Source organism: Vombatus ursinus, unplaced genomic scaffold, assembly GCF_900497805.2.
Source record: "Vombatus ursinus unplaced genomic scaffold, bare-nosed wombat genome assembly UNPS02009132.1, whole genome shotgun sequence".
Taxonomy (NCBI): domain Eukaryota; kingdom Metazoa; phylum Chordata; class Mammalia; order Diprotodontia; family Vombatidae; genus Vombatus; species Vombatus ursinus.
The window spans coordinates 3,550,385-3,577,882 of NW_020948910.1; the positions used below are offsets into that span (position 1 = coordinate 3,550,385).

The 27,498-nt window shown below is 36.8% G+C and overlaps 1 protein-coding gene and 1 pseudogene across 10 annotated transcripts in view; both read right to left on the bottom strand.

Annotated features, from left to right (window-relative positions):
• The window catches only part of UTRN (utrophin), a 620,052-nt gene that overhangs the window by 488,495 nt on the left and 104,059 nt on the right, over window positions 1–27,498 (bottom strand). The gene's annotated exons all lie outside the window — the stretch shown is intronic.
• LOC114034820 lies at window positions 15,889–18,004 on the bottom strand (annotated as a pseudogene).

The following is a 27,498-nucleotide window of genomic DNA, read 5'->3' on the forward strand; positions in this document are numbered from 1 at the left end:
ACCACCTATCCTTTGCACAAGGCAGACCTCAATAAACGTTCATTCAATTGAAATAAATTACTTAGTCACAGAACTATATTATATTAATCAGGCATTGTTTACCATTATACAAACTATGCTGCCTTGCTCCCAAAATGTCATGCTGGATTAAGTGCTCTGTCATATTGTCCTTTATTAAAAATTTAACTGGTTTTACAAATCTAACTCAGAGATCTGTAGTTCTCACTGTCCTCTGGGAACCATTCTAATGGAGACTACCCCATTGCCAATCTGTCCATCCTTTAGAACGTGGCTACAGTCGTTCTGCAATTTCATCCTTGAGTTTCCTCCAAACTCTCCAGTGGTTCCAAGTCATTTATCTACATACAGTTCGTTGACTAGCCCTGGTACATCGGGTACATTTATCATCATTTGAGCTAATTCATCTCTCTATTAGGGGAAGTGGTGTAGTACAAACAGAGAAAGTCAAGATTGGGGGCTTAGGTTCAAATCCTGGTTGTCATTTGCTACCTCTGGGGTCTTGACCATGTACTGGAAACTTAATCTCCCCATTATCTCTAATAGCTGTCTACTTCAAAACACAATTTCAGACTGAGAATCTTCTAAAGACCAAAAAAAATCACTTAATCTTTTCATTCTTCAGGAAACCTTTTGCACCATGATCCTCAAATTGTCCCACTGACTCTCAACCTGGCTTCCTTCCTATTCAAAAGCCTCTTACTAGTAACTAGGGGGAAAAAATGAAAAGAATAAGATAAGCACTTTTATCTTAAAAGTAAATTCTAGTTAAATTTAAAATTCTACAGTTAAAAAGCTGAAATGCCCACCAATTTGTTAGGAACCTATAATCACAGTATTTAGGGTTTTTATGAATAATTGTTTTTCTTTCCATATAATCCTGGGTGATTAAGAAATTCTACCCAGTTGTATTGTTGTCTTTTTAATTGACACAGAAATCAAACAAATCCACTGTTGGGAAAAACCACCACCAGAAATACTTATAAGGACATTTTTAAGCACAACTCCAAGCTACAAGTAATAGCTCCTCAGTTCCGGGAAACAACACACTGGCATGAAACCAAAGATTGGGTGGATCAGAGACTGAGGTTAGGAGGCAAAACAACACCCACTAACAGTCCCACGATAATGCCTGCAGCTCCTGACCAAAGGAGAAACTGGATACACATTCACTATGAAAAGAAATGCAGATTGTGCATCAATATTTCCAACCACACAGATAATAAATTGGCCTGCAGCAGCATTTTCAAGAAAGATTTTTACACACACACACACACACAGAGAAAATCACAAATGGGGGGTGTGTAGAGGAATATACACATATTAAATAACATGGCCTAAGATTGTACAAATTATAATGTTTATATAATTTCCATGTAATACATTAAGTTATACATAAAACATGTACTGTGACACAGCATGCATATTGTATTGCAGTACCAAAAATATGTGCATATTTTTCTTTTTAGTGGTCAAGCACTATGGCTTACATTTCAGTGGAGTAGGGCTTTCCTTCTGAGGAAATGAAAAACAGTTCTATCACTTAGAGCATGAATTGCCAAGAAATTAAATGATTATTTTGCCCAGAATCACAAAACTAATAGGTGTCAGAAAAAGTTCTGAACCCAGGTCTCCCTACCTAACTTTTAGGCTGACTCTCTAATCACAATGCCAACAATTCATATAATATTGGCAGTTTGTGATGATCAAGAGTTATGGTACTTGGTTAATTTGGGGAAAGCATAGCATCAAAGCAATGCAAACATTTAGTAGACCATTGGGATTCTAAGTACTAACAGACTTAAAATCAAATCCTAACAAACACATTTTAATTGTACTCAGCATGCCTGATGTGCATGTGTGTACATATATATCCCATGTGGTTCCACACAAAGGAATTAAAAGAAAACAGTACCAGCACCATCTTGTTAAATTACACATAAAACATGTATTATAGGCATTGTTAAATTATTGAATAATTGCTTTAAAAAAAACATTTTTCAACCAGATCTGTGATTTCATTGGCACAGGACAATGGAAATTCCCTCTACCAACATGCATACCACCTGCCCCAAAACGTATGACCTCAGAGAACTGCCTGTAGGATTTAGAGGCTGTCCTGACTTGAAGGCTGATTCTCTTTCCGCTATCCTGCCTTGCAGCTCTAATTATAAAGATCTTCATTAAAAAACAGCAGTGATAATAATTTTATAGAGCACAAAGATTTCAAATGATTAAGGTACACTAGTAAGACATAAAAATATTAACCATACACAATTTATTCTGTGTATATATTATTACGAGGCAGCAGAGTGTAATAGCAGATGCTGGAGGGTCAACCTAGCCTTGGTGTCAGGAAGACCTGGTGTTTGAGTCCTTCTTCTGACATAAACTAATTGTGTGACAAGGGGCAAGTCATATAAACCTCTCAGTGCCTCAGGCAACTGTCTAAACTCAAGTTATAGGAATTGTAGATCTTTACTCTGGCACGGTATTCTCTAGGTTATCACTCATGGTAGAGAATGGGTACCAGCCTGGAAACAAAGATCAGGACACTAAGTCACCATGGGCAATAATCTGACATTGGGAAAGGACTTAGGATATCCTATCAGGGGTCAAGGCAAGCTGGGGTTTGTAACCAAGTAAGTAGCTAAATCCCAGAACATCAGGGCCTAATGGAGAGCCAAGAGAATAATGTACAGGCCAAATGTTTACTGGGGATCAAGACAGACAAACAGGAGCAAAGAACGTAGTTGTCAGGAGTCAACTCGAAACAGATCAAGCAACCAGGCAAATAAGACAGGGGTTAAGAGCTATATAATTTCTGGAAATCAAGGCATGGTATATTCAGGGACCCAGGTTAAAAAAGCAAAAACAAACAAAAAACCCAGTAAAGTAAATCAGAACCTCAGCAAAGAGGATCAGGAATAATATCAACAATAAAAGTTTATGTGATACTTTGAGGTTTACAAAATGTTTTTATCATAACACCATGGGATAGATAGTATAATTGTTTCTGTGCCCATTTTACTCATCAGGAAGAAACTCAATAAGGTTAAGCAGATTTTCAAAGGTCATGAGAATAATAAATAGCAAAACTAGAACTCAAACCCAGGTCCTTTGATGCTATAGTTAATACTCTTTCTAACACATCATGCTTCCTTCCCAATATAATAACAATGCCTTAAGAATGATTAAAAAAATGTATTTTGTATATATGTAAAAAGGGAATGTCTCTAGCTAAAAAGTATGATATAGAGTAATTCATGATCCCAAGGCACAGTTTTATGACTTTAACCAAATTTTCTGAACCACTATGTGAACTTTAAATTGAACCACTAATAAATCTTATAAACAATTTCTAAATGGCATTCAAATCATTTCAATTGTTAAACTACAGAGTAACAGGAAAACAAATAATAGGAAAGACAAAACAAAAAAAAACTTTAATTGGGGGGACTAAAGGAGATTTCAACATTGTTAATGAGATGTTCTTGGGGTAGGGCAGAGGGGGGTTATAGGGAGCTACTGTGTCATGGATTGAAAGAGCAAAATGATACAGGACACAGAGCATAGTTTCAGATAAGAGGATACTATTGTATTTACCCTCATTACTCCTCTTTTGTTTCTATTTAATGTTTAACATCAACCATTAAAGCCTATGTCTATAAATAATTAAGCTGCACTTATGGAAAATATTCTGATATTAAATAAGTAACTAAAATGCATAGAAGTATTTATGGAAAAGATATAAATCAAAGATGGAGAGCTAAAAGGGAAAAGAAATCTATAAATGCCCCAAGGCCAGCCAAGAACCAATATATTTTATGTTGCAGAATAGGCAAAGGAAGCAAAAAGAATGGGAAAATAAAACACTTGGAAGGCCTTATATCACTGTACACATCTGGGGATGTAGATCTTTAAATGTTTTCCAAATGCTAAGAAGTTGCTGTGATAGGTATAATTTCACAAGCAGAACTAAAACCCTAATTTCACATGCTGTGGTCGATCTTTTTATCTGCCTGAAACCACAACCAAGTTAGGTACTACAGAAATAGCAGGAATAGGAAGTAAATAAATAATAGGGCAGAGTTTGAAAACTCACCAGCTCACAACAATGATACTAAAAGGGGAAACAGAAATGTACGCTTAGAGTCCCTGGTCACTTTTAGACCAGTCTGCTAACTCTGTTTATGTACTTAAGGGAAAGTAACTTAAAATATAAAACATGACCTTAAAAGGCAAAACTTCATCTCTACAAAGAATCTGCCCTTTTTGATAGCAGAAAACCAAAGTTCTTCTTTAGCAAAGTAAAGGAATACTGAATAAAAATGGAATTTTGGTTAGGATTCAAGCAATGTGAACGATCACAGTGGGTCGTCACCAAGTGGGCAATCACCCCCCTCAAGATTCTGCCACCAACTTCTCTCATATGATCCTCACCTGTTCCCCAGTCCTCACCCTCGTTTGGCCTCCCCAAAATCCTAGACAGCCAGGGCTCTTAGGGAATGAGATAGGGCAAGAGCACTAACTTGGAAAGTTGCTCCTACATAGATGTAGATGACTTCACATCTGTACTATTGCAATAGCCTGCTGGTTGGCCTCCTTGCCTCAAAAGTCTCTCCCTACTCCTGTCCACCCTTTACTCAGCTGTCAAAGTGATCTAACTAAAGCACGAGTCTGACCTTATCACACACACAGTTAAGAGTTGTTAAAGGGTTCTCTGAACTTGTTTTTTTTTTTGAGTTGCCATATCTTCAAGAAACACTGAACCCAGAACATGCAGGAGGCCCTAAATGTGTCAAGGACAATGCTCCCCCAGAACTGACATAATTTACTATTGCACCCCAAGCTGGATTCCCTGTGTGTCCTTGGGCAGCAAGACAGGTATCAGCCAGTCTATGGCAGGCTAGGATAATGTTTGTGTTGCTAGGGTCTTTTGCAGATAAGCAGACCCTCCTATCTTCGTAATCTAGCAATTCCCAAGGAAATTTTGCCATTACTTTACTCCTCCCCATGGGGAGCAGTCTTGTCTTTTTTTCCCACCTTTACTATACCGTTTCCCCTCACCTGTCATGCCCCTTCCTGGTATCCCCTCCTCCCTTTGTCCTGCTATTATAAAAATGTAAACTTCTATAAAGGCTGGGAACCCTTTGGGTTCCACATGCATGTTAACTTCTCTTGTGAGAAACTTGGTTTTCACAAAAGTCTTGTGATGTTGTGATCACCTGTTGACAACGTTCCCATTCCCTATTACCTCTAGAATCAAATATAAAATAATCTATTTGGCATTTAAAAATCATTCATAACCTGCCCCTCTCCCCCATTTTTCCAGTCACAACCTACCGCCCCCCCATACCATTCAGTAACACTGGATTCCTTGCTTTTCCACTAACAAGATGCCCCATTTCCTAACTCCTGGCTATTATTCTCTGTGTCTAGAATGTTAGCTCTTCATCTCTGCCTCCTGGCTTTCTTCAAATCCTACCTTCTACGAAAAGCCTTTCCTGATACGCATTAATGCTAGTGTTTTCCCTCTGCTGATTAGCTGCAATTTACTATATGTGTATAGTATGTATATATATATACACACACATACACACATACACACGTGTGTGTTTATATATGTATGTAAGTATGTATATGTGTGTGTATCCCATTTGTACATAGTTGTTCACATGTTGTCTTCCAACCTTAGGCTGTGAACTCCTTGAGAGTAGGAACCATTTGTTTTGTTTTGTTTCGTTTTGTTTCGTTTCTAGCCTTTCTTTGCCTCCCCAGTGCCTGAAACAAAGTAGGTGCTTAATAAATGTTTACTAACTTTGAAGAAACCTCAAAGGTTATTTAATACTTTCCCCCAACCCCTCCATTTTAAAGATGAGGAAGCTGAGACCCTTTAAAAAGAGGAAAAGACTTGCCCAAAGTATCATGGGTAGTAAGTAACTGAGCTGAGATTCTAACACAGGTCCTCTGACTCCAAATTCATCATCTATTCCCCAGTGCATCATATCCAGTCCCCTGCATTTACCTTCCCTCTCCCCACTTTTAAGTTGCTGCCACATTCTATATTAATTATCATCTATATAAAATTAAGTTGGATACGTAAAAAATAGTGTAATACTGAGTCATGATGGTCCAAAATTATGAAAGCCTTGATGAGGAATAACAGTTATCTTCCTGGAAGAGTGGAAAGAAAGAATCTGGGTTCAAATCCTTGCCCTGACACTTATTACTCTGGGGCTCTTGGGCCCCAGTTTCCTCATCTATAAAATGAGGATGTTAAACTACATGGCTTCAGAGATCCTCTCCAGCTCTAAAGCTCTGAACCTATAAATGATACTAAGCTTTTGGCTCCATGCTGGCTAAAGATGCCATATTTGCAACTGCCTTTCTAAAATGCTATAAACTAGTACACAACTATATTGAAGGATCACAAGCTCAAACACAGTAGAATTCACAAGCACTAAACTCAATGGTCTGCACAGGCTGATGCTCATTTTTAGAATCGTTCTAAAATAGAAGTGAAGGCTGCTACTGGACTGATTCTACTGACCTCCTAGACAGTGGAAACAAATGACCCTTATTAATTTGTCATTTCCATTACAGAAGAACAAGACCATATTTGGAGAGAGCATTTCAAGTGCCTGATTGTTTTATAACCCTAAAGTCATATTTATTAAGCCTCCTCAGGCAAGAAAAGCTACTTTTTAAAATATTTTACTAATTCTTTTTGTTTTTATATCACAATCATTTCTGGGTATGCCACAGGATGGATTTTCCCAGGAAGGCCTTCCCAACCAGTGAGCCTAACAACTCATCCAAAGATCATTACCTTATCACAAAGAAAAAAAAGTTTAAGTAAGATCATTCCAACAGAGGTCATGTTTAATAGTATATGCAACAATTCACAATCATGGCCATTCACCTCTCCAAAACAAAAAAAAAAAAAGAAGAAGAAGAAGAAGAAGAAGGAAGATACATTTTTATACCTCTCCATATTTCTCCTCCAGAGCTAAGACTGGGCCACCATTTTCAAGAAGCCTTCATTTTAGGGGTCTTTTTAATTATATTGTTGTAGTTATTATGTATATTGTACTACTGTTTCTCCTTATTTCATTCTGCATCAGTTCATACAAGATTCCCCATGTTTCTCTAAATTCCTCAAATGCATCATTTCTTATAACACAATAATATTCTACTACATTCAGATAACAGATTGTTCAGTTATACAACTCTTTTTGTGGTGGCAAAGAATTAGAAATTGAGGGGATGCCCATCAGTTGGGGAACGGCTCAACAAGTTGTGGTATGTGAATATAATGGGATACTACTGTGCTATAAGAAATGATGAGCAGGAGGATTTCAGAAAAAAACCTGGAAAGACTTACATGAATTGATGCTGAATGAAGTGAGAACCAGGAGAACATTGTACACAGTAACAGCAACATTGTGCAATGACCAACTTTGACAGACAACTCTTTTCAGCATTACAATGATCTAAGACAATTCCAAAAGATTCATAACAGAAAATGCTATCCACATCCCAGAGAAAGAACTATGGAATCTGAATGCAGATCAAAACATACTACTTTCTTTTTTTGGTTTTGTTTTGTTTTTTTCTTTCTCGTGGGTTTTCCCTTATGTTCTGATTCTTCTTTCACAATGTGACTACTATGTGGAAATATGTTTAATGTGATTGTAGATGTATATAGCCTATATCAGATTGCTTGCCATCTTGGGGACGGGGGAAGGATAGGAGAAAAAATTCCGGAACTCAAAATCTTATAAACGTGAATATTGAAAATTATCTTTAGATGTCACGGAAAAAATAAAATACTATTAAGTGGGAAGGGGGGATTTATTCAGCTATACCACATAATTAATGGATACTCACTTTGCTTGCGGTTTTTTGCTACAGTGAAAGTGCTGTTACCAATATTTCAGTATACATAGGACCTTTCTGCTTAGGGGTGTATGCACAGCAGTGAAGTCTCTGGGACAAAGAGCACAAGCAGTTTAATGACTTTTCTCCTATTATTCCACATTGTTTTGAAAAATAGCCAGACTAACTAGTTATTTTTTGAAGTGAAGCCTTTAGAAGTTTTCTTGTCCTACAATGGATCATTGTTTGTCCACATGCAAAATGCAGATTAGCATTACACTTTTCACTTACAACCAAAAAGGTCATATGATACTTCACCTCAAAAGGGAGTGGATACTTTTGTTGTTGTTTAGTCATTTTTCAGCTATCAGACTCTTCGTGCCCCCATTGGGAGTTTTCTTGACAAAATACTGGAGTGGTTTGCCATTTACCCTCTCCAGCTCAGTTTACAGTAAACTGAGGCAAACAGGGTTAAGTGATTTGTCCAGGATCACAGAGCTAGTAAGTGTCTGAGGACAGATTTGAACTCAAGAAGAGGAATTTTCCTGACTCCAGGCCAAGCACTCTATCCACTGCACTATGTAGTTGCCCCTTTTAGTATCAATGGATACTAAAAAATTGTATGTATTATTATATTGCATATTATACACACACACACACATACATATATAGATAGATACATATATATATATATATATATATATATATATATATATATATAAAATAGCTGGCACTAATATAACACTCTAAAGTTTGCAAAGCTTTTTGCAGGTGTTATTTCATTTGATCCTCGCAACAATACTGGGAAGTAGGAGATATTACTATCCCTATTTTGCCGATGAAGAAACTGAGCCTGAGAAAGGTTAAATGTTTTGCCCAGGATCATATAGCTAATAAATGTCTGAGGTAAGATTCCTACTCAGGTCTTCCTGACTCCAAGTCCAACATATTATCTACTGTATCACCTTGCAAACTGATGGAACTGGAAGATTAATTTACCTCCACCAAATCATATAAAGAAGACTGAGACCTCCCCCCCCAAAAAAAGTAAATTTAACAATCAACAAATCCAACTTTGGAATTCTTGCATACATTTGTATGCAAACACCCCACCCTGCTACCTATTCATCCACTGTTACTTTCAGTTTCATAATTTACACCCTTTTTGGTCAAGGGCTTTGTTTTTTATTTCCTAAGGTAGAAGGGGAACAAAGCAAAACAACTAAGTCAATGATACTCCCTAAACTTTACTGATATCCCCCATCAACTACTTAGATTTTTCTAATCAATTAGTTCATGTCATTCTAGTCTATATGCTATGCCACATTTTGTCAGTATTTTATCCCCATGCTACAAAACAAGAAACTAAAGGGATGACCTGATAAAAGAAACTCACACAGAGCCTGGCTCATCCTAACAGGCACATTGGCCTCTAGATCCTGGAAAGAAAGATTATCTTTGCTTTACAGGAAAATAGATAGGAATAAGCTGCTGCCCATTTCTCATCTACATCTACCCTACCTATAAACCTTGCTCATTACTAATCATAGCAGCCAGCTTGAAAAATTATTACCCCAAGATGCTGCAGGTAGTATTAAGTAGTACATTAACTTCAGAGCTGTTGAGGGATTATTTTTCACAATATCTAGGCCCATAATGGCAAGGAAGAGTAGCGGATGGGCAGTTTCTCACTGCAACTGTCAATGTAGATATAGCTGTAATAGTAGGAAAGAATCATTGCTAACATTCTGCTTCTGACAGAGGCTGGCATTGACATATCCAGATTTGCTCACTCCTGTGCTAAAGCTGATTAGAAGCCACAAAATCCTCATCACTCCAGGAATAATTCCAGTTTTCTTTCTCTGGAAATCAAGTATAGGCTTCAATGTGGAAGAAATAATAGCAAAATGAAGAATTTTCTACCTCTTAGTGTTTATAAAGTAGAAAGACAGACCCCACATCATTCTGTAGGGTTGAAAATATTTTATGAATCCAACAACTAGGATACCTGAGGGATGAAATATGGTAGGTGCTGTGAAAAACAGCTCCACAAATAGCCTGTTTCACCTCACTCACTTATGTGCTGAGAATGCTATTCAGAATAAAAACAAAAAGTTATGAATTGGATTCAGTAAGGCTTAAAGGAGAGGCACAAAGTTCCTGAATGTTGTGGTTGGAAAGGACCCTCTGATTTTACTACTGAGAAAACTTAAGATCAAGAGAAGAGGGATGTCCTCCCCTCTTTTCCCCCTCACATTACGAACTACCTTCCTCTGTTTCTTTGAACAATTTGTATTTGGCTAGCAAAGGAAACATGATTGTTACCTTACCCAAACAATCTCTGCACTGCACACGGGTCTGGGAAACAGGAAAACCCATGTCCTCCAGAAATCTATTTATTTTAAATTAATAAAGGATAATTAAACCATTCCTGAAATTTTAACTTACACCACAAAATAAAGGATCATATACATAGTCTTTTATTCCCTAAGTCATCTACAGGGAAACTCCATAAAACCTGGGCCTAAATAACATTAATAGCTGATGTTGATATGCCAATTTAAGACTCACAAAGTATTTGAAATATATTATCTTTTTTAATCCTCAAAACAATACTAGGATGCAGGTAATAAAGCTGTTATCTCCATCGTGCATACGAGCAAACTGAGGCTCAAGGAGGATAAATTACTTGCCTATAGTCACATTGCTAGTTAAATTTCTAATAAGTATCAGAAACAGGATCCAAACTCAGATCTCCCCTGGCACTATGCCACATGATGCCAAAGAAGAAAGTAAACAAATTGCCAAGGCAAGGAAAGCCAACGTTAAGAAAATTAACCAAATAAATCATTCCTTCCTGGAAACAACAGTCTATAATACTCAATTTTCCATTTCACAAGACCTGATAATATCTTCCAAAATGCAAAAGAATCAAGAATCTGTCATCCCAGGGAGACTAAAATTCCAAACTCTTTATGACTATCACTGACTAAGGTTGATTCGGAGAAAGAAAGGAGATAGTAAATTATCTACATTGGTACTGAAACCTCCCATGAATTTTCTGCATTAGTTAAATAGAAGTTTGGCCTATTTGAAGATTATCCCTTTCTATGTCCTACTGATGAAAGAATCTTGATTTTCTAAGAATCACTCTGCAGGAGAGGTTAAATTGTATATAGAAAGAACAAAAGATTAGGATAAAAAGTAAGATAACATTATGGAATTAACACAAGGAAAGAACTGACGTAATTTATTATTTTCTCTAAAGAGTTTTCTTTCACTAAGGAAGCAGTATGCTAGTGCCAGACTTGTAATCAGGAATTGTTTCAAATACTGCCTCTGATACTTATTACTGTGAACCTTGGCAAGTGGCTCACCTATCTAGTCTCAGTTTGCTAATCTTTAAAATGGGAACATCACAGGTATCCCCCTCACCGTGTTGTGGGTTCAAAGGAGACAATGTCTACAATCGCATGAATTTTTCTACTTCTACAATATTTCTCCCCTAAAGTCGTGATGACACTAACCAAGTTATTAAATTAGCAATAATAAGCAATACATATCCAATTTATAACAGCTCCCCCATCATGAAAACTGAGCTTTATCAAAGATTTTCTAAGCATCAAAACATAATTTTAAAAGCCTGCAGTGAAAGTCTGCAGTCAATTCAACTGCTGGAACTAAAGCACTTATGACTCACTTTTATAACTGAACTTTGAGCATTCACTTTTTAAAGCCTGAGTCAGTTATACTTCAGATTTAATTTAAGTCGACAGTAATATTCCACAAACTATGTAGAAAGCCATATTGGAATTGTTTCCTTAACAGCATCCCACCAAATGACATACTGATAGAATATGATTAAATGAGTGTTTCTCAAAGTATTCTATGTGATAGGAACAGACGTTTTGCATGTGATTTTAAACACTATCAATATTTTCTCCTCTAACATGTTAAATATAAAACTGTATATCAAAAAAAATTTTTTCTTATGAAAATAAATATAATTCCCTCTTTTTTTTTTTCAAAATGTCCTCAGGCTCCACTCCCCTTCATTCCAGGAGTAAAGAATGCCCTTCAACCTCCTAGACCACTATTTATGTGTTCCCTCAATGGATTTCAAATCTAAAAGTATTTTGAGGCCAATATACATTGGAGAATGTTGCATTAAGCCATTTAACTAATTAAAACATTTTATTAACTGCAACAGATGTCACTGAAGCATTCTGTTTCAGACTAAATTATTAAGTAGGGGCTTCTGTGTGGCATGGCCCTGTCACCTCAAGTATTTATATACCCTTCTTCCACTCCCATCAGAAAAAAATCATACATACTATATATTCAAGGAAAGAAAAACTGTTTTAATATAAGCAAATGCAAGGCAAAAAATAACTTTTTATATAAGAAATCTATACACAAGACATATCCCACATCACTTCTGGAATTATATATTACTTGGGTTAACATGGGATATTTGGAATAATATAATTGGATAAGTTTATATTTGACTCAAGCCCCCACCCTGGAACATACATGGAACCTCTGAAGCTGAGCTCAGTTTTAACATCCAATAAAAGCTCCTATAACAGACCAAGTTAAGACGTATAAATCAAATAGCACAATATTGACTCAAGACTGAATTGCAAAGTAAATAACAGGCTACAAATACAGAGTATTCCCAGTCGTGTACACAAATTAGCTGAATGTTCTATAGGCTCATATACTGAAGAAGATGGGTTTACAACAAAGTCAGCCTTGAATCACAACTGCAAGCTCTGAGTCCTCATGAATTCATTTACCTCTCCACTTAGCAGCTGACACGAGAGTCTGCAGAAGCCTCTCCATTCACAGGGGCTTCTTCCTGTAGAATCAGCAGCATCCTGTTGGGAATCCTGGGTTCACAGGTACCATAAAAGATTTACTTGTGCTAACCACAGCCTCACAAGACCTTCCTCTCTCCTACCCAGTCAGTCAAAGTAACCTTTCTGGTTTATAAAATTCTCATCTCTCAGAAGATTCTCTCATCAGGTAGGCACGCATGTGGCACAGTGAAGACCTAAATTCAACACCATCTCCAGGCACTTATTAGCCATGTGACCTCAGGCAAATCACCTAAACCTTTGTCTACCTCAGTTTTCTCATCTATAAAATGGGGATAATAATAGCACCTTCCCCCAAGGGTTACTGTACAGCTCATATGACAGAATATTTGTAAAGTGCTTAGCATGGTTCCTGGCATATAGTAAGTTCTTAATAAATTCGTGTTTCTTTCCCTTTTTTTCACCAATCAGAATCTTTATCTTAGGAAGCAACAGCCCTGTCCCCAGATAAACCATTTGTTAGAAAATGGACTTATGGAAATTTCTTCCAATGACTAATGTTCTCTGGATCCAAATATCATGCTAAGTGAAGTCCCCCCTTGGCATACCCACAACATATCTAATATATGCCAGAGACAAAATGAGATTGTTCGGGGATTATCTATTATTATAAATTTTTAGCCACTACTTTCATCTATTAGTGCAGAAAGTCAAAAGTTAATCTACAACATTTTCATTATCAATGAACATCAAATTAAAAAATACAAAGAGGTACAGCCCAAAAAAACAGGTATATCAAAGCCCTAGTAATCAAGAGAACAAGTGCAGACTCCTGTAGAAGTTGAACCTTTGAGCAGGATGGTCAATGGGTGGCACCAGGGCATGGAAGAAGACTAAAGGAGAGGTATTCCTGCTCATCAGAAAGAAGAAATGACTCAAAGGCACAATGGGATGAAATCTGAGCTCCTTACTTCACCCACCAAGAAAGAGCCACAACAGGAATGCAATGCTGGCATGAGGAACACTTAAAGAAGCATTCTGATTGGGAATGCAAAGCAGGTCACAGTAGAAACAAGTTCAACAGATACCAACTGCAGTCTTAGTCCAAAAAAAAAAATATTTTAAATGTAACCAGTGAGAAGGAATGGATGATTTTACATCAGTCTATGCACATTAATTACAGCCAAAACCTCAGAAAGGTAAAGAAGGGAAGCAAGTTTTTTCTTGCCACCGAAAAAATACAGACCTAAATAGGATAATACAATTAGGATGGAAAAGGCCAAATGTACCTTTGATGAAATTCAAGAAACATCATACAATTGGGAGAAATTAAGAGGTACTCAGTTAAGGGGGGGGGGATTTTTTTTTTTTTACAATGAGATGAAAGTTCAATTAAAGAAACCTAATTTTAAAGACTCAGAGGAAATTCTATTGATATCATTCATCTAAATCCCTTTTTAAAAAACCTGATATTTATATTGGTCTTTAAAGAATTCAGTGTTTTACATATACTTGCTTCTTACCATAGACCTGTGAGGTAAAGTATGACACATACATTATTACCCAAATTTTGTCGTTGTTGTTGTTGTTTAGTTGTTCAGTCATGTCTGACTCTTCTTGTCCCCATCTTGGGGTTTTGTTGGCAAAGATATTAGATACAAAGATACTAGAGTGGTTTGCCATTTCCTTCTCCTGCTCATTTTACAGGCAAACAGGGTTAAGTGACTTACCCAGGGTTACACAGCTAGTGTCTGAGGCCCGATCTGAAGTCATGAAGATGGGTCTTCCTGCCCTCAAACCCAGCACTCTACTTACGAGCTGCATAATACAATAGCAAGATCAAACAAACTCAGCAAAGAGTCTAAAAAGTTTAAAAAGTATAAAAAGTTTAACAAATAACTGACTGTGGTGTTGTACAGGAGTTGTGAAATACTCTGTAGGCAGAATAGAATGTTAATCTTAAAACCATCAATTTGATTCTATGACATCAAAATTATGATGTTCCAGATACAGAGTGAACTATAATAGGTATACAAATAGAAGACCTAGATAGATGAAAGACTTCAAATTAGTAGTGAGCTCAGAAGCCATGACACCAACCTCCCTATGAGGAAACTGAGGGCAAGTTGTCCAAAGTCACACAAGTATTAAGTCTAGGTGTGATTTGAACACAGGTCCTTTGACTCCAGAACAAGTGTTCTTTCCCCAGCACCATGCCAAATTTCTACGATGAGATTCAGTTTAAGAGTAACCATGTTATACAACCAACTATAAAATTTAGATCTGAATGTGTTAATATTTATTTTAAAAATGTACTTTGAAGGAAACCTGATATTATTTATGCAGGTACTTCTACACCACAGTTTTTTTAATATTCTATTTTTAATAATTGTGTAATAATAATGGTGTAATAATTTTTTTTTTTGGCAAGGCAATTGGGGTTAAGTGACATGTCCAGGATCATACACCTAGTAAATGTCAAGTGTCTGAGTCTGGATTTGAACTCAGAATCTCCTGACTCCAGGGCTGATGCTTTATCCACTGTGGCACCTAGCTGTCCCCTCCCCCCTTTTAGCTTAAATAATATTTATTAAATTTACTATTTATACAAATTTTTCAAAATATCTGATGCTCCCTGACTAGAGAAGAACTATTTAACAGAAATAGTCAATCTTCAAAATAACTAGTAATTCTTAATGCATGCAAACAATAAAGGATCTAGAGTTTCAACATATGCAATATGAGTGTCTATGACTCACTTCCAAATTAGCTGACTTAGCAGATAAGTCTTAGGAATTGACTAAAGCACACAGAGGTTGAATGATACATCCTGGGTGAAATAAGTTTTAAGTGTCTAATGTGGCATCTAGATCTTTTCAGACTAGTACTCTATCCATTATACCCTGCTGCCTCTATAAGTAATACAAATGAAAACTAATAAAAATAATGCAAAAATGGAATAGTAACCAAAATGTTTTTTCCCAAAGAGAATAAAAAAATTTCTTCCAAAAAGCAAACTGCACTAGAGTTAACTAAAATGGATTAAAACATTCATTTTCTCAGAAAAAAGTACAAAAAAATTTTTTTAATATATTTCACAAGCTATATGTGAACATTCTTAAGCATTTCATACATAGAGTTCCAGGGTTCCACTTTTAGTACATCACATTTAGAGAAAATAAGTTAACACAATCATTTGAATTGGCTACCTGCACACTGGACAAGGCTTATTTCTCTTTTTCAGTTTCTTAGCACACGTAAAACATGTCAGAAGATGTCCTGTCCTTCCATGGACAACACAACCATTTATAACTCGGCTCGGAGAGATGACGCAGGGATCTACTGTGCTAGCAGGAAGAATAGATTCTATACTTTTTTATTTGTCTTTCACTTCTCTCTCAAATTCTCCAGCATCTTTCTGACTACTACAGATGATACTTTTAGCTGTCAATGACTGGAAATAATCCTCACTTTCTTGGGATGTCTGCACTATTTTTTCTTCAGTGTCCTTAACATGAGAATCATTCATTTTATCTTGCTTCCCATTTGGAACGATAAAGCCCTCGTCCTCCCCTTGTGTGGGGCTTTCTAGTTTGCCTTTATCTTACACTACCTTTCTCTTCAGCAAGCCAATTCTCTCACAAAACCCAGCATCTGTGGCAATATGGTGGAAGTGGAGGGTTCATTGTAATCACAGGAAGTACACTTCTAATGATCAGCTAAGGATATTTCAGGGTCTTCATCAAATGAGTCAGTGTCACTCTCCTCTGCCTGATATCCGGTTACCTGGTAGCATCATCTTTGTGAGTTCTTGTCCTTCTTCATTGTGACTACAATCTTCTGAATCAATAGACTCAACTTCAAATTCAACACTGAATTGGTCTAAAAGGGAATCATCTGAATTTTCCCTTCATACACCAGTAACAAAAGCTGGACTTGAAAGGATTTCTACTGAGTCACTGCTACTGTTTCATTCACAGCATATCTCACTTATGACAAATAGGGCACAGCTTTCATCAAATGTAAAGGAAATACTATTTGACTTAGACCATTTTCTCTGTTTTTCACCAGGCAACTCATCTGAATTTTCTTCTTTTTCAATGTGTTCTCCTAGATGAGGCAGTTGTTCTAGAATTCAATTTGGTTATGGTTTCTCTTACTGCAATTCTTACATAGACTCCTTTTGACCACTTCCGATTTCAAACTGACACCTGGTTTCATTTATAGATTTGAACTAGCAAAGTCTTGTTGACTAAGTGCTATCAAGTTTCTAGAAATCAATGCATATAATCTCCAATGGTCTTTCACAGAGAAGCTTGGTACTCCAAACAGATCTCCAAGAAGGTAATCTGAACAAGATAATGTGCTATTGCTTTTTGTCATATAATTGTTTTGACATAATATACTGGCCAAGATAGAATAAAACCTCCTATCTGCAGTGCTTAAAGCACCATCTGTATCTGAAGACATTTTGGTATTGCACATTTGCCTGGATAAGGCTGGGAAAAGCTCTCTTAAATCACACGGGGGGCACAGTTCCTAAAAACAAAAAAGTCAGTAGGGGACAATGTTGAAAACATTACTCCAGCTGGAGTTTACCATCTGCAGTGGTAAGGACTAACTCAGGACTTAGCTCCCCAAGATAGCTGCTTCCTGACATGTCTGAACATGACCAACCAAAAGAGGAAAAGCTGAGTCAACCAGTGGGCTGGACCAACTTGCAGAAGAACTGGCACCTGTTCATGCTTTCCCTGCTGGCCCCGACTTTCAGTGTAATAATTGTGTAATAATTACACCCCTCTGTGACTTAATAAACTATCTGAAAATTGCTGTAACTCAAAGACCCATCTCCTTACCATATAGTGCTGAGCTTCTCTCAATTTAGGAAGGCTGGTCCTCAAATGAAGACAGTATGAGCCCATGCTCAAAGCTACTTACTCTAAGGTGGTATTGTTAGCCTGAGCTAAAGGCAATTAGGTGGTACAGCGGATAGAGTACCAGACCTGGAATTAGAAAGACTCCTCTTCCTGAGTTCAAATCTGGCCTCAGATAATTACCAGCTGTGTGACCTTGGTCAAGTCACTTAACCTTGTTTGCCTCAGTTTCCTCATCTGTAAAATGAGATGGAGAAAGAAACAGCAAACCACTCCAATATCTTTGCCAAGAAAATCCCAAATGGGGTCGTAAAGAGTCAAACATAACTGAAATGACTCAGCAACAGGTGGTGCAACAGATAGAGCACTGGACCTGGACTCTAGGAGTTCTGAGTTCAAATCTCACCTCATCTAGCATTCTGTTGGCCTTCAGAAACCAGGGTTTCCAACACCCCATCATGAAACACCAGAGTAGGACTTCAAGAAACTATCCACTGTATGTTTCAAATAATAAAAATAATGTATTACATTTGTATGAAATTTTCAAAGTGACAATTTCTGTATTTTCTAAGCATATATTTTATAAACATCAAATTTCTAAGTAAATAATTATAAGTAAATTTTTGAATATATAGAAGTAGTTAGGAGTAGCTGATTTTGCAGGACCAAGGACAAGAAGCTAGAATACTTGCTAAGTCTCTGATTCAGTTGGGTAACTTCATTCTATTTTGAACATTATTAAGTCTCTAAATAAGTTAAGAGTTCAAGATGTCACACTTGGTTCATCAAGCAACTGATTAATGACTAGCATGAGGGTCAATAAGAGAGTAGAAACTTGAAGTTTCCAAGTAAATAAATGGAGAAATTAAGAGATCTACACATCCTGACCTAGCTCCAAACATGTTTAAAATAATTTATTTTTACAAGTATTTATCATCTTTCCTATTCTCTCCACCACTTTTCAATTGAACAATTAAAAAAACATAACAAATAATCATAGTCCAGCAAAAACAAATTTCCACACTGGACATGTCCAAAAATATATATCTCATTCTAAATTTTAGTTCATCACTTGTCTGAAGGAGGTTGATATTGTGTTTCCTCCTCAGTCCTCTGGACTTACAATTTATCATTGTAGTGATACGGATCAGCATTTCATAATTGTTCCTTATAATGCTGTTGTCCTATAAACTGTTCTCCTATATCTGCTCACTTCATTCTAAATTGTTTCATAGGTCTTTCCAGTTTGCTCTAAAACTGTCCATTTTGTTGTTTCTTATGACACAATAGGATTCCATTACATTCATATGCTATATTTTTTTCAGCTATTTCCCAAAAGGTGGCCATTCCTTTCATTTCCAGTTCTTTGCCAGTATGAAAAGAACAGCTGTAAATATCTTGTATATGGAGTCCTTTTCCTCTTCATTGATCTCTTTGGGATATATGCCTAGTACTGATACAGTTGGATTTTCTGAATCTATTTCCAAACTGCTTTCCAGAATGGATCTACTGGTCTTTTGTTCTATCAACAGAGTGTCATTGTGCCTGTTTTCCCATAGCTCCTCCAACATTTGTCATTTTCTTTTGTCATACATGATACATGTAAGGTCCACAACTTCAGAGTTGTTTTATATTGCATTTCTCTAATAATTGGTGGTTTACTCCAAATACTTTAAAAAGTTATTTGAATTCATGCTATGGATGAATACAAAATGGACTGTCACTACTGTAAAATTCTTCAGAAACAAGTGACTTACATATATTTATTTAACCATTTAAGGGGATATGGAGTTGCACTCAATATAATCTGAAAGAACTAACATTGTCAAGTAGTAAAATACAGTAGTTCACTATGATATGTTGAAATGGGAAACTAAGAGGCAAGAAACCCAAGTTCTGGCCCTAATTGTGTCATTAGCTAGTTGTATGACCTTGAAACAAATCATTTAGCTGCTGTAGTCCTCAGTTTCCTGAGAGTCAAAATGAGGGGACTTGACTAAATGATTTTTAATGTTTCCTTCCATCTCTAAAATTCTTGTTTATAACTTCTTCTGGAAACCAAAACACTGAGATTCTAATTTTCACAGAACTAGTCTCATAAAATACAGTCAAATAAACAACGACATGCCAAAAGGAAAAGGAAAAAAAAAGTCCCAACCCATCCACAGAAATTGTGTAGTTGCGGATGTGGACACAGGTCCAAAGTATATAATCCCAAGAGAGCACAGCCTAAAATAGGACAAAATCATAGGATCATAGAATACCTTGAGAACTGAAGGAACCTTGGAAGTTCAACTCATTTCACAAATGAGGAAACTGAGGACCAAAAAAGCTAAGTGATTTGGATAAGCGACACATAGCTAGTAAATAGCAAAAGCCAGAATTTGAACCCAGATCCTCTCAGCCAAAATCAATCAACAAACAATTATTAAAGGCTTACCGTGTACAAGGCACACAGTCTCTATCCTCAATGAATTTACCCTCTAATAGGAAAAGTACGCGCGTGTGTGTGTGTGTGTGCGTGTGTGTGGGGAGGGAGTATAGAAAGGTACTGGGTGTGTAATTTCACAATTCACAATTCACAAAGTGAGATATATATACCTTGTAACACTATCAGATGAGATAACACTAACACAGATCCCTGCAACTTACAGTCTTAGAGAACTGACTGCAACAGTAAGAAGTTGAGTGACTTGCCCAGGGTCACACAGCTAACATATGACCAAAGCAAGATTTGAGCCCAGGCCTTCCTTGCTGACATCAACAGTAAAGCCAACAACAACAACAACAACAAACAACTTGGTTATTATGTGCTAGACTTGAACCCAGGCCTTACTGGCCTCAACAGCAAGACCAACAACAAACATTTATGGCTCATTGTATGCCATGCACTGTGCAGAGACTTGTGATTACAAAATAAATAAATAAATAAATAAAGAGGCAAAAATACAGCCTCTGCCCTCAAGAAGCTCATATTCTAACCCGGAAGAAAGCAAGAGTCTTTCAACTGATAGAGATGTAAAAAGCTCCCATTCTTAACTGAGCAGTAAGCCTACTTTGAGGAGGCAGCAGGTGTCCCCAGGAACCCGAAATGTTGTTTTACACTTGTTTACAGAGGTTTTTTGTCCTAACCTAGCTGATAACAAGAATATGAACAGTTCCAGCAAGTAAGAACAGCTGTACCTTCTTTGATGTTCCCTTCCTTTGAAGACACCCAGTTCCTAGCCCTTTCAACAAGCTATAAATTAGTCTAAACTGATAACACTTTTCACATCTGTGTGGATATACAAAAAAACCTGTGTGAAACTTATTCATTAAGAGAGAAATGTCTCCTGTGGTCTTCTTCCCTGAAATTGAACTTATTTCTGAATCAAATTCATCATTGGTAGATCATTTTTTTACCTTAACACTATCCACTATTCCACTCTGTCTCTCACCTCACTGTATATACAGAATTTATGCAAAATGAATACAAGGTAGCTTGGGAATGAGGAATGGAAGGGAAATGCTAGCAGCTAGAGGGAACTAGAAAGTTTCCATGAAAAGAGTAACAACTGAACTGAGTCTTGGAGGAAACCAGGCATACAGAGAATTCCAAGCATAAAGGACAATCAGTGCAGAGGGACAGGAGATGGAATGTCTATGTGAGGAACAACCCGTAGGCCAGCATGGTTAGAGCACAGAGTAAGAGGGAGAAGTGTAAAACATGAGAACACGGCAAAGGTAGGAAGGGGCCAGTTTTGTCAAGAGCTCTGAATGCCAAACAGAGGAATTTATATTCGATGCTAAAGGCAATTAGGAGTCACTGAAGTTTGTTGAATAGAGAGGAGACATGGTCAGTCCTGTATCCGAGGAAAATCAATTTGGCACCTATGGGATGGTGAGACGGATTGGCATGAGCAGAGGCTGGAGGTATGGAGACGAAAAAGGAGACACCTGCAGTAGTCCAAGGGAGACCTGAAGAGGCCCTAACCTAGGCTGGTGGCTCTAACAGTGATAAGAATGGAATATATTCAAGAGATGTTCCGAAGAGATAAATAATACTTCCAACACTCTTTCCACTGTTTCAAGAAGATGCCTACGATAATTCTCAGGAATAAGCATAATGACCAATAAGAATAGTTAGGTATATTAACTTTAAAGACAGTACTTTTATCAGCCATGCAACCAAAGTTCAATTATCAATAAGAGGTGAGATATTTCCATGATTTCCCAGATGGTAAAAGACAAAATGTTAATTCTCTCCCCGTTGTGGATAAATCATTTCAATTCACTGGTTTCTTGGTCTAAAATGTCAACAATGTTTCCATTTATTTTGTGGTGAGGATTACATCATTTCAATTCACTGGTTTCTTGGTCTAAAATATCAATAATGTTTCCATTTATTTTAGGGTGAGGAATAGAGATACCTCAGAGGTAATTACCTCATAGATAAAGGTACACCGAATGCCAAGTATGATTCAATACCAATGGGATCACAGAACAAGAGCTGGAGGCTACCTCAGAAGACATCTAGTGCAATTCTCTCAACTTTACAAATTACAGACTAATTTGATTCAAAAATAAAAAAATATTTGAGCAATGGAACAGATGCTCTCAAGACTGATTCTTTGCTTTCTCTTCCCTGTACAACACATGGAAAACTAGATGACACAATGAAGAGAGATCAGAAGTAGTATGAGTCCAAATCATGCCTCACACACGTACTAGCTGTGTGACCCTGGGAATGTCACTTAACCACTGCCTGGCTGTTTCCTGAGCTCTATAATAGGGATACAGGATGGTTGTGAAGATTAAATGAGTTAATACTTGTAAAGTTCTTTTTAGCCCAACGCCTGAACATAGGAGGTGCTTTAAAAATGCTTATCATTTTTAATTCTAAATTTAAAAATATATTTCAATTCAGTTCAAAAGATATTTAAAGTACCTATTGTGTCCAAGGCACAGTGCTAGTCATTGAATATATAAACAAACAAAAAACCCTCAAATTTTACCCTCAAGGAACATACATTCTATTTAAAACAATCAGGAATAAAGAATTACATTTCGATGTATTAAATACTTTTTGTAACTAATAAGAGCTAAAATCAATTTATACACTAGGAGAAAATAGTCTTTAGGGTTTTGTTTTGTTTTTCCTTCTTCTAGTGTGTATGGATGGGTGTGAGTGTTTTTTTTTCTCCCAAGGTTTGTCCCACCTCCCCCAACAAAAGTTCAGGTGTTTGACTTAAACCTTTAAACTTCAATTCAGCAAAACCTATTTTGAATAGTCAATCTCTCATGACCTTCCCCTCTTGGCAATGAAATCATGTTGCTTTATACCCTACTCACAACAGTTATTAACCACACACAGAGAAAAAAATTAAAACAAAGGGAGGAAAAGGTCAAATGGGAAAATGAGAAACCTGTGCACCAAACTCAGGGTTCACTTTCCTCACAATGAGTTGCATTTTTTCATAACTAACATTAACAATGTGATGACTTTTTTTTTTAAAGTGAGGTCGGGGGAATATATATAAAAATTAGAGAACAGAACTCCTTCACAATTGAATAGAAAACTATTCAATCCCTAAGATGCAGATGCAAGAAATCTTATTTTTTATAAGAATATTTATTATTGAAATATGGAATCAAAATTAGAAGAAAATTAATATTGATCTAATCTTTCTTAGTCTTAAATGACAGCATTTCTTCTAAATAGAAGGCGAATGCTAAAAGAGTTCATTTCAACATGTTAAAGCAAGCTTTCAGGATGAGAATCTCCACTAATTCCCATAACAACCAATCCATAATTTAATAGATCAACTTACAGGTTTTGCCCGAAAAAACCAATGTGACTTTGCCCCTGGTCACACCAGTATTAGGGAAGGGAGAAAGGAGGGAGAGGTGAAGAGAACACTTATACAGCCTCTATTCTGTATCAGGCACTGTGCTACACACTTGACAAATATTATTTCATTTGATCCTCATAATAACCCCAGGAGATAGACGTCATTATAATCCTCATTTAGAAAACTAAGGTAGACAGAGTTAAGCAACTTACCCGGGGGTCACAAAGAGACCTAGTAAGTCTCTGAGGTAGGATTCCAATTCAGGTTTTCCTGACAACAGACCCAGTGCTCGAGACACTGTACTACCTGCACCATCTAGATGTATCAGTGATGGGTTTTGAACTTTGGTCTTTCCAGCAAGTCTAATACACTATACACCATACTGAGCTGTATTAACAGAGTAAGAAATACAAGAGTATTAATGTCCATTACACACTAAGGACAGAAATTGTTTCATCCTCTGTACTTATATCCCCAGAGTCTAGTAGAGTACCTGGAACATGGTAGGTACTTAATAAATACTTATTTAAAAAAAAATCACTAGTGTTTTAAAAGTTTCACAGAACAGACATGTAAACTATTTGAAAGGTTGAACAATTTTTCTACCATACACATAACTGGCTTACCATTCTACCTTTTAGTAATTGTACTACTTACTCCAGAGGGTGGACAGAGGTTAAAGGGCAACTCATACTGACTTATTTTCAAAACTCCAGTAGACAAGTAGAGGAAAGAAGTTGAAACTATAAGTTTTAAGGAATTTAGGAGATAATCAATTGGTACTCCAAATATACATCCTGCTGAAGCCTGGGGCAGCCTTGGCTTATACAGCAGTTCTGTCCCACCAGCCACCCATGTTTGTTATATGGAACACAAAGCAAATGGACCCTGGGGGTAGTTTACTTGTTTGGTTAAAATAAGTGACAGTAATAAACATCAAAAGAAGCACCTTTCAAATTTAAATAGCAATAATAATAAATCAGCATTTTTTACCCAAAATACTATGCATTTCTCAACTGTGGGGGGGGGGGGGGGGGGGGGGAGAAAAGGCTGTCAAAAGAAAAAGTTTCCACAAGAAAAGTGGGACAGATGACTTTTAATGCTATGGACTTTCAGTAGATCCTAATAGCCTCATGGGTTCTTCTGTTTTCATGAACTTGAGGGTGTTTTCAAATTGCATAATTTTACTATGAAAATGGATGCCTTAAGTACCAGGTACATAAGCAGCATCTGCTAAAACAATTTGATCATTTGCTTCTGGGGAACGTAAGACGAATGGAAGAGAAGGTTAAATAGTAAAAACTTTCTGCAAATATTATACTGATGTAAATGTTTCTAGTACAGTCCCATACATTCATGTATACACTAAAAATAGATGATGACACTGATGAAGAAAATACTAAGTTTGTTAAGGATCACCGAGGCATGGATCGGCCTAAAAAATACCATGAATCATATTCCAAAAACACATTATCATGGGGAAATGACTGGAATTCAGCATGAATAGAAATACAGATTCTCTCTTGCACTAAGAAGCTATGATCCACAAGAGGTCTGAGAGGATAGGTGGGGAAAAATATTCAGAGCAACTCTTTCCCCAGCAATTCTGAAAGTATCTACTCTCTAAGCAGCTTCACATTTCAGAAGGCTAAAATGACACCTGGGAATAATGATAGAATGGGACAAGATAACCAAAAGAATCATCTTGTAAAAGAAAAAGCTTATGGCTTCCCCATGATAAAGACAAATGTATTTAAGACACCATTGGTAGAACTGTAAATTGCTACAACTGTCCTGAAAAAGAAAAAAGTTGAAATTATCTGGGAAAAAGAGATTCAACTGTTAACTAAGCTTAAGTTATTAACTTAACTCAGTCATCACTATTGGGTACATATGCCAAGGAAAACCAAGACGAAAAATGCATCTAAATATACACCAAAATATTCATAACAGCATTTTTCAGAGTAGCAAAGAACTGGAAATAATGCAAATGCCTATTAATTAGAGGATAGGTCAAGGAATGCATCTATTGGAATACTATTATGTAGTAAGAACCAATGAATGTGAGCAATTCAGAGACTTATAGGAATCCCCAAAGCGAAATAAGTAGAACCAGAATAATAGACACAATGGCTATGACATAAATTAAAAAATGTCTCAAAGGAAGCTAACTCTGAGTAACTATAATAGCCAAAACACATCTTAATCCTTTCAGCAGAGAAACAGCGGGCTACTAGGGAAGTCTGTTTTATACAGTCACTGCACAAGTTATTGCTGCTTCTATTTTTCTCTATTATCAAGGAATGTTCAGTTAGGGAAGGGCGCTGGAAACAAGATGTAATACATATGCAGAAACTATTTTGATTCTTTTTTTTTATTTTTAGTTTTCAACATTTACTTCCACAAGATTTTGAGTTCCAAATTTTCATCCCATCTCGCCCCTCCCCCCACCCCAAGATGGCATGCATTCTGAATACCCCTTCACCTAGTCTGCCTTCCCTTCTATCTCTCCCCCACTTCCCCTTCTATTTTCCTGTAGGGCAGGACAGATTTCTGTACCCCATTTCCTGTATTTCTTATTTCCCAGTTGCATGTGAAAACATTTTTTTAAACATATGTTTTTAAAACTTTGGGTTCCAAATTTTCTCCCTTCCTCCCTCCCCACCTACCCTCACTGAAAAAGCAAGCAACTCAATATAGACTATACATGTGCAGTTATGCAAAACACTTCCACAGTAGACATGCTGGGAAAAACTAACTCTATTTCCCTTAATCCTATCCCGCCAACCCCCCCATTTATTCTATTTTTTCTTTTGACCCTGTCACTCCTCAGAAGTATTTGCTTCTGATTACCCCCTTTTCCAGTCTGCCCTCCTCTCTATCATCCCCCTACTTGCTTGTCCACTTCCCCCCCCAATTTCCTGTAGAGTAAGACAGATTTCCATACCCAATTGAGTGTGTATGTTATACCCTCCTTAAGTCAAATCCTATGAGAATAAGATTCACTTATTTCCTCTCACTTTCCCCCGGTTCCCCTCCACTGTAAGAGCCTTTTCTTATCCGTTTTTTTGTGAGATAATTTACCCTGTTCTACCTTTCCCTTTCTCCTTCTCCTAGTATAATCCTCTCTCACCCCTTAATTTTATTCTCTAGATATGACCCCTTCATCTTAGCTCACCCTGTGCCCTCTATCTATCTACCTATCTATGTCTATATATACGTACATATAATTTTTTCCCCTCCAACTATCCTAGTACTGACAAAGGTCTCATGAGTTACAAATATCATCTTTCCATGCAGGAATGTAAACAGTTCAACCATAATAAGTCTCTTATGATTTTCTCTTTCCTGTTTACCTCTTCATGTTCCACTTGAGTCTTGTACTGGAAAGTCAAATTTTCTATTCAGCTCTGGTCTTTTCATCAAGAACGCTTGAAAGTCCTCTATTTCACTGAATGACCATTTTTTCCCCTGCAGGATTATACTCAGTTTTGCTGGGTAGGTGATTCTTGGTTGTAATCCTATCTCCTTTGCCCTCAGGAATATTATATTCTATGCCCTGTGGTCCCTTAATATAGAAGCAGCTAAATCTTGTGTTATCCTGATTGTGTTTCCACAATACTTGAATTGTTTCTTTTTGGCTGCTTGTAGTATTTTCTCCTTGACCTGGGAACTCTGGAATTTGGCTACAATATTCCTAGGAGTTTTCCTTTGAGGATCTCTTTCAGGAGGAGATTGGTGGATTCTTTCCATTTCTATTTTGCCCTCTGGTTCTAAAATATCAAGGCAGTTTTCCTTGATCATTTCTTGAAAGATGATGTCTAGGCTCTTTTTTTGATCATGGCTTTCAGATAGTCCAATAATTTTTAAATTCTCTCTCATGGATCAATTTTCCAGGTCAGTTGTTTTTCCAATGAGATATTTCACATTGTTTTCTAATTTTTCATTCTTTTGGATTTGTTTTACAGTGTCGTGATTTCTCATAAAGTCACTAGCTTCCAATTGCTCTATTCTAATTTTTAAGGAAGTTTTTTCTTCAGTAAGCTTTTGGACTTCCTTTTCTATTTGTCCAAT